We start from the raw sequence: 9,517 nt of genomic DNA on the forward strand, positions 1-9,517 counted from the left end.
TGTTGTGAGCTTCCTCCTTGAAGTGCACCGCCAGTGTCAGCTGGGACCCCAGTGCTGTGAGCTTCCTCCTTGCAGTGCCCTGCCAGTGCCAGCTGAGACCCCAGCCCTGTGAGCTTCAGTGCCCGCGACTCAGAGCCAAGCTGAGCTAAGCATGGTGGGTGGGTCTCTCTTCTGCCAGCAGCCAGTGGCTGGTGATGAATGGCTACTTTCTCTAATTGAATAGCAGGAAGTTAAATCTTGTTTCTTTGCATTCTACTCTGTTGGCTGGAACAATTGCCCACCTGTAGCACTGTCCCAGGGTATAAATAAGGAATGAATACAGCGCTGGCAGAGGACTCTGCATGCCCAGAGGATCGCCAGACATTGTACAACCTCAGGAGAGAGAGTGCTGGGTACTGTGGACATCTATGCGTGAAAGTGTGGACTGGTGACAGTGGATGCCTGCCAGCCGGGACTGCATTTCAGCCCCCAGAGGCAACAGAATGAGCGTGCATCTGCATGGATGGATGCACATCGACAAGTGTGTGGCGGGGAGGGTGCTTGTTTATGCCATTATGCTTGTGTGGAGCAAATGCAACTGTGTGCTTGGATGGGAGCGTATGTGAGCGTGTGGCCTGTACACACAACTGTGTTCGTGTGCAAGGGATCAGTATCAGCAAGTGTGTTCTGGCACGCAACAGGTATACACAACTGTGTGCAAATGTGTGAGTCTATGCCAGCGTCTGCTGGTGTGTGGTCTGTATACACAACTGCGTGCCTGTGGGTGCAAGCATGTCATGGAAGGCTGCAGGGGGACGTGGCATGGCTGCACAAGAGTGTGCAAACTTGTGAGTATCTGCAAGGCTGCACTGGTGTGCGACACGTAGACACAACTGTGGGTTTGCCTGTTAACTGTTAATCCTCCAACTTTAGACGTTGCCGCAGTCTCTCTCTTCAGTACATTTAAAAACAAAGCGCCGTCCTGGAATCCCCTGTTCTCGCCCTGCCCCCCGCCCTGCGCTGCCCTTGCTCCATTAGCTCACCAGACAGCAGGCTCAGGCCAGCCCCCACCCCCGTGCGAATCTCTCGAGGTGCCAGGCAGCAGCTGTCCCAGCTGGGCTGAGTTTGCTGGTCAGGTGCAGCTGGTGGCCCAGCTGAGGGCGAGAGCAAGAGGAAGCTCGCTGTGAAAGGAGCAGGCCCGTGTGTGTGCGTGTGTCACAGGGAGGGGGAGGGAGACACCAAGACACACACACAGAGCGACGTTGTCTCTGCAAGAGGAAAGAATTAATTGGCCGGGATAGAGTCGGCAGCGAGTCAAAAATCCATCGTTCCGAAAGGCCAAAGACAAGACCCCCGCCGAGCGACCCTGTCACCTTTGTGCCTAGCCAGGCTGACACAAGGGCGTCTGTCCGCGCACAATGTCCCCCACACAAGGATGAAACAGAGCCCTCGCTTCATCCAGCCGCCGGGCCCTTTCCTTCCTCCTCGCACCCTGGGGATGCCGTGACACTCCCCAGCCCCCCGCTGTAGGGGACTCTTCTCCGGGGCCTCCTTCCAGACAGTCACTGTGGTAACGGAGCCGCGGCCTCGAAGGCTGTTTCCCTGTTTGTTTGCTCTGTGTCTCTGGCACTGGTCTCCTCCCCGAGCTGGAAGTGGCGGGTATTCACGGCCCAGCAGTTTGAATGAAGCCAGATCCCCAGGCACATTCTTGTGCCCCCCCCCCCCCACCACGTTTGGCACAAACGAAAGGATTCAAAAGGAAACCAGGCCTGGCAGCTGTGGGGGGAGGAGTGAGGGGGGAGATGAAAGAGGGACTCGCTCCAGCTTTCCCTTCCAGTTCCCACACTCCGCCAGCCGCTGCAGAATCTGGTAATCATTCCCAGCCGCACCTGGAGGAGGCAGCCCGGGCTGACAGGGCCGGGGAGGAAACCGGGGCTATTTATAAACGGATGGGAAAAGCTCTTGGTGCAGGAGCAGCCCCTCCCCGGCGCAGCCATTGATGGAGTCGCCCCATCTCAAATGCCCGGCGTGCCAGAGCCAGTTGGTGACCCAGCCACCCTATCCCCATTACAACATGCTCTGGTGCCGAGCCAGCTACCGTCTCCCGTATGCAGCACCCAGCGCAAGCCATGGCCAGGGCAGCTGCCCCTTCTCCAAAGCGCCTCAGGCCAGAGACAACCCCCCAACCCAACGGCCCCACTCTCCGACCAGCCGCCCAGGTGCACACGCAGCTTATGCTGGAGCTCGTCCCGGTGCCATCCCAAAGTAGGGTGACCAGATGGCCCGATTTTATAGGGACAGTCCTCATTTTTGACTCTTTTTCTTATATAGGCTCCTATTACCCCCCACCCCCATCCCGATTTTTCACATTTGCTGTCTGGTCCCCCTATCCCAAAGGTACCATGCCACAGAGCCCAGCAGGGAGACGGCTGCCCCGCCCCATGTGCCCCACGCCAAGCCGCCTGCCTCCTCCCCAATTGCGCCCCACACTGGGCAGATCATGGGAAGGGAGGAATTTTCCATTGGGAGCAGTGGACACAACACGAAGCTCCCGCCCCACTCAGAGCACCGGCTTTAGAGCTCTGTCCTGGGGCACTGCCATTCTCACCGGCAGGGGACAAGAACCCACCAGCGGGAATGAAAGAAACGAGTTTAGGCCTTTCCCACTGTTCTCCCGTTTTCCTCTCCCGGCTTGCCCATTGAGTGACAGCAGAAAGCCTTTGAGGGAGGAGGACTCAGAGCTCTGCAATGATTCATGCCTCCTGGTGGATGTCTAATGGCACACCTCTCCCCAGCCACATGCAGAGGACACACAAATATCCCGGTGGCCACAACAACAGAGATCAGCTTGGGCTTGTTGTGTAGAGTTGGAAACTCTGTTTAGAGTGAAGTAAAGTGAAAGTCGCATGTTAATTTCACTCACTGCAGTCTGCAAATAGTAATTTGATTATAATGAACTTCTGCTGAGAGTGACCTCATCTAATGGAACAAAACTTTCACAGTAACAATAATAATACCTAGTTCCTCTATTTTAATATTGGAGTGCCCATCACTATAAACATTATAAAGGGCTTTCACAGTATTTGTGTCGGAATCACATATGCAATAGATGCATAAATGACACATACACACTCATTTAATAAATGAAGCCACATTATATTTGTGAAACACTCAGTTTAAATTTTCTCTCATTTATAGTTTGTTCAAAATTATTTGCCAGAGAATTTCTCTGGATGTTTCTTGATCTACAGAATGATCATGCTCCAGAGACTGCTTATGAGCAGGGTTTTAAAACTGACTTGATTGGGAACAAGTCCCATGGTATGTTTCCAATCCCTGATTGGATAAGTGTAATTTAGAATCAGATTTCTGATGCTGATACTTGCACTTATAAGGTCAGAATTCATTTCCCTGAACATTCAGTAACCATCACTTAATATTTACTGTTTCCATGAACATTCCTGCCTGTAAATTTGTTGAGTAGAATACTTATGGAAAGTGACCGCAAAAGGGGAACAAACAGAGCTGAGACAAATTCCAGGTTTATTGGTATGACTTTTCACAGTCCTCACCCAAAATGATCCAGGGCCCTGTGCTACCAACAACTGGATTTAAAGAGGAGTGTAGCTAACACAGTTCAGCTCCCAGGGCTGCACCAGAACTGCAAAAATGGAACCGCCCCAGGGGCTGAATTATGGGTTCCTTTTTGTAGAAAAGGATCAGCAAGGAGAGATTGTCAGGAGAGAGGAAATAGAAGAATGCAGTGGGCTGAGGGAGGGAAAGCACCATGGCGGGGCAGGATTGTTCCAAGCACTTTACGGATTTTCTTTTTGAACTTAAACTACGACCATCAAGTGATGCCCTTCATTCAGGAATCTGAAAACCAGTTGTGCCATTCTCCCTGTATTCTGGAGACTCACTAGGTCCCCCTGGTGGCCACTGTCGTAATTTCCCAACTTCCAAAAATCAACCCTTAGAAATGTCAAAAAGAACAGGAGGACTTGTGGCTTATGCTCAAATAAATTTGTTAGTCTCTAAGGTGCCACAAGTCCTCCTGTTCTTTTTGCAGATACAGACTAACACGGCTGTTACTCTGAAACCTTAGAAATGTCAGTGATTTTAAAGAAAGCCGCAAACCCCAGACCGAAGCCCAGCACCAAGCGATAAACCTTGCACTCGAGTCATGAATAAAACGCTCAGGAACAAAAATCTCTGTCACTCATTGGATTGCAGTTGAATTAAACAAACTTCCACAAAGGCAAATCTCTGGTCACCTGGAGGAAGTCAGTTAGGTTTGCTCTGGGTGAGATTATCTGAGCCCTGCCGAGTTTGGGATGCAAGTATCTCTCTGGTTTCTGACCAAAGGTGAATGATGATCATGCCTCCTGCCTAAAAGGGTTTTTCTTTTTGTCCTATATGTTACCCCTCATCTCAGACAACCAGTGGTCTGTACCATCAGCCACCCTTTGAAAAGGCAGACACCTCAGTTCGACTTTAGGATAGGGCTGGTTTAAGGCTAGGGTATTACAGACCCATGCCTAGGGCCCCACAGTGCCTTAATCGAGCACTGCTTTAGGGACACTCAGTGCTGCATTGGCTCCTGGCTTTAGCTCCATATAAGAGCAGCATGCCCGGGCCGTGATCACAACATAGCTTCAGACAGCATGCTGGCACTCTGCCCAGCTTCCAAGCAATGCCCTGAAGCAAAGGTGAGAGGACAAGAAAAAAAAAAAAAACCATGTTTGATTTCAGTTTGGTAGCTAAAGGGTGATTATCTAATGGTGTGGACACCAGGCTGTACACAATCCACCCTGGTCTACACCGCTGGCTAAGTCATGGTTTGATGCTGTCTAAACCAACTGTTCACAAACACGATCACCCCGCCCACAGGATGGTCACAGGTTCGTCCACCCCCCTGGCTCTCTCCCGAGGGCACTAGGGAGGAAGCCGGTTACAGGATGGTGGTAAATCCTCCTTCGGAGCTGGACTCACCACGGAGCTGACCCTTGGAGCGGGAGAAACTGGTTTCCTGCGTCAGCGGCACGAAGCAGTTCCACACGTGCTCTGTTGTGACCTGGCTCCACAGACAGCCCCCTCCCGTACCCCACCCCCAGCCCAGCCCGCCCGAGCTCGGGCTGAGGAACCATTTGCGGGCTCCCCTGACAGAGGCATCAGCAAGCACAGCTATAAATAGCCGTATCAAAGGAACGAGATGGCCAGGCTGTCTGGATACCGGCAGCAGCCCTGCTCGTGCTGAAAGCTGGTGCCCGCGGCCTGGTCTCTGACCACAGAGACATCCCTGGGGTTCCTTCAATCAATCAGTGGCCTTTCCCCGCTAATCCGGGTGGTTGCATTAGAGACTGTTGCAATGCACATGCTCCCCTCCCCACATTTGCTGCCCAGAGGGCAGAGGGATGTAAAGTGGGTTTGAGGACATGGACCTGCCCTCCAACAGCACAGCACACCTGGTGTAACCCACGCTCGCTGTCTGGCTCTCGGCCCCCTCCAGGCCTGAACCGCACACAGAGGTTTGGGGCTTTGCTATGGGCAATGAGCTAACAAAGGGGGACCCTGTCATTCAGGCCCGTAGAGGGCTGCACTTTTAGGTCAGATGTCCTACAGCTGACCGCTCACCTAAGGTTTCAGAGTAGCAGCCGTGTTAGTCTGTATTCGCAAAAAGAACAGGAGGACTTGTGGCACCTTAGAGACTAACCAATTTATTTGAGCATGAGCTTTTGTGAGCTACAGCTCACTCCATGCATCCGATGAAGCGAGCAGTAGCTCACGAAAGCTTTCACTCACCTAAGGGCGTGTTGTTACACCGGCAAGCGGCTGTGGAACAGAACCACAGGTCACTGGGCGCTTGTGAAGACAGAAGTTCCATTACGTACAGGGGGAGCTCCATGGGGCAGGGCCCACTTGTCATTCTGTATTTGCACCGCACCTTGCACAAGGGGGTCCTGAGCCAGGACTGGGGTTTGAGGTGCTACAGGGATACAAAGAACAGACAGGTTACATGTCTCTCTCTCTTGGTTTATGCACCACCTCTCACAGGAGGATCTCCAAGTGCTTTACAAACATCACATCTACGCCCCCAGCCCACCTGGAGGCAGGTAAATATTCCCCTCAGTTTGCCTGTATGTTAACCAAGCCAGTGGCAGAGCCAGGACTGGAACTACGAGACCAGGCCCAGGCCTGTACTCCGACTGCCTCGTGGACATTGGTGGTGTTTCACTCTAGGGGAAATGAGCCTCACCAGAACCTTGACCTTCAGTTCCAATCTCAGCACCGCGGGCGGCTTGTTGTTTAGCCTATTCACACGCTAAGAACCGATTACCTTGTTGACATCGGTTCCGACAGGGTATGGCTGACAGCATAATCATCAATCTGCTCCCCACCCACCCACCCGGTCTTCTGCAGAATCCCTTTTTAAAATAGGTTTGTTGCAAAACCCCCTTGAATTCTGGTGCTCTAAAGAAAGGTGAGAAACAGGCAGAGGACTAACGATTAACCCTCTGCACACAAAACCATGGATCTAGTGGCAGTTAACGTCACTGCTCAGTCACATGCCTGCCATTGCATCCCATTCACTCCCAGGCTTCGTCAGGCCGTTGTCCAGTTGGGCCCCGCTCCTGCATGCTGCGCCATGTGGGTGTGGACCACTGAGATCAGTGGAGCTCTGTCTGAGTGGCGGTGTCCACCTGCACATTGGAGTTTCCAAGGCTGGAGGTTGAGACCGGAAGATCTTGAACGCAGGCAGGGACGTCGGCTGCATCTTTGCTAGTGCACTCTGAACACTCCCAGTTGTGTAGTTTAATGAGCTTCAGACGGTTGGTATGAGAATACGCAGGGCTGGGGAGGGAATGCGTGAAAGGAATAGCACTAAAAACAAACGTACATAAGAATGCTTTCCACTAATCTCCCATTTGCTTTAGGCTGACCAATGCCGACGATGCTGTACTTGGGCAGGGGGAAGCGGTAGGTGGTGCTCACATTAACTACAACGGTGCTGCTTAGACGAATCTGGTGCTTCTAAACGAATCTCCTCCCAAAAGGCCTTTTCTCCCCATCCCCCTCTAGTGACTGGTAGAGGGTCTGCTCGACAGAAGTCTTTTGCCAAGTGCTATTTTTATCCAGGGCTTGAGTCTAAATTACAACAGGAGATGGCTGCTCAGACAGAGCCAGACACCTTGGGTTACACACCACTTCTCCAGTCACTGTCTGGAGAGCCTCAGCTCTTCCCAATGCTTCTACAGCGCCCAGAATGCTGCTTTAAACCAGTTCCCACCTTCCCTCTGGGTGGCTTATAGGGCTGGGGATCCCAGGGCTGGGGATCCTAAGCAGGGGGTTAACTCCTTCCTTGCTGGCCACCAAATAGAACTTCTGCGGCCTGTCATTCCCTGCCCCGCACCCCCAAAAAAAAAGAATTCCAGCAGGCGACAAGGAAGTAGGACCAGCTGCAGTTTATTACAGACAAACACGCATAGGAATTTCCCTTGCTACACCAGTTCATTCACAGATAAAACCATCAGAGGACACAGGAGTGAAACGCACACAACACTACAACAGCCAGGAGGGCCCAGTAGCCGCTGGTTCGATGCAAGAAACGCCACCAAGCCATCCAAGTGCGCGATGAGCTAAGAGACCTTTCAAGGGGGCTGCTGGCAGGACGGAAAATCCATCCTGAACCAGGAGATGACAGATGGACACAAGCAAGCAAGCCACAAAAGCAGTGAAATCCAATTCAGCCAATGATGGTGCACCATAGAAAGCAGTATGGATAAACCTGAATGGTGGCTGTCAAACACGAGTAGGGCAATAAACCCATTCAATGCAGGCAGGATCCACGCACTACAGTGGGGAATCCTCATTTCTCGGAGTCCTGTATTCTGGGGGGAGTCCCCTGGGGCCTCCCCCCAATACAAGCAGGGAAGCGAGTTCTGGGTCTACTTGCCTCGTGCTGGCAGCGAATGAGAAGAGGCAACGCAGGAGTTGCCCAATACACTTGTTCCCGGCCCTCTGCATTTCTCTCTCTCTTTTGTTTGTCTTAAGCGTTGGAAACAAAATTAAAGTGCAAGTCACGCAGCACTCTGACGGCCGCGTGCTTCCCCTGTCTCCACCAGAACTGGGGCACAGGCTCTTTCCCTGAGCTAGAGGCACCTTAGACCCGAGCTCTGCTTGCCAAGCAGGTCAAACCCCGGCGCCTGGGGTTTCTTTTGAGAGCGGCAAGCTCTCTCGACCCCAGAGTGCTGTTTTTAAATAATCTCTCTCACTCACTCACCCCCCGCAAGTAACACTATCGTGCACACGCACAATCAGATACCTGCATCCATGTACAATCTCTCTCTCTCACACACACACTCATCCATGTACAATCTCTCTCTCTCACACACACACTCTCAAGACCACCCGTTACAATCACTCTCCCATATACACACGCAGATGGCTATGCTCACTCACACACTCCCCCTGTCCCCATGCCAATATTTCAACAAGTCCCAGACCCAGAGAAATACAATTTCATAAGTGTTAGCTGACTGTTCTGGTCTTCATTACAACTTGTAGTTCCTGTTGCAAGGTCACCTTCTAGACTTGGGCGACGATCTGACTTGGACTGCTTGCACTTGGCAGAACTTCCACAGATGTCAGTCAATGCCAATCTACAGGAAGCACCTTGGATGTTCACATGAAAGCCTGGCACGTATCCCGACAGGTTGGTTGGAAGGGTCCCTGTCAGACAGTTTCGTCCCCAACCGCCTCCTACTTTTGATAAAACTGAATATTAATAGAAATGGTTTTGTGATATTTCATTTCTTTACAGCTTCTTGGTTTGGATTTAAAATCTTCCCCGAGGTGTCTGCAACCCCAGCAGGGCAGCAGAGTGGATCTCAACGGGAAACTGACCAGAGAAACAAGCTAAAACTTACCAGTGCTTTCATTGTCCAAGCAGGATTTAGTGCACGGAACAAACATACAGGATTGGTGGCGAAGCATGCGGTTGATTGTTAATATTATTTCAGTTGATATACAAGAACCCTCATCCTTGGAAATGGCCAAACCATTGTAACTGCAAATGTGCAAAAGTCAGCCAGAGGCAGCCACCTCACGTGGAAAATTTCAGCCCAAATGAAATGGTCTAAGTTCTAAGCAATTGAAAACGTGGTCTTATAACGGTAAGAGCCAGGCAATCTTAACCATGGGCATTGCTACTTGTGCTACCTAGAACACACCAACGGGGAAGGAGTATTTTTTAAAATGATCTTTAACCTTCTATTGTTCCTCCAGGCTGCACCTTCAAGTAAGAATGTTGTTGAATGAATTCCATACATGGCTTCAGAACAGCTCTCGGATTCCTTTCTGAATTGGGGATTTAATTCTTTCCCATTGTGTTAGCAGCATCTTTCAATTGCAGGAGTCACCACAGGTCTTAGGAAAGTGCCAGGAGCAGGGTTATCAATTGCCTAGTAGCCTCAGGTTGAATGAAACTTGAATTTTGCTATGGCTAACGAAACACTCAGGCTCAAATTCTCAGCTGATG

The sequence above is a fragment of the Lepidochelys olivacea genome (genome assembly GCF_965140295.1).
Source record: "Lepidochelys olivacea isolate rLepOli2 genome assembly, chromosome: 19".
Lineage (NCBI taxonomy): Eukaryota > Metazoa > Chordata > Testudines > Cheloniidae > Lepidochelys > Lepidochelys olivacea.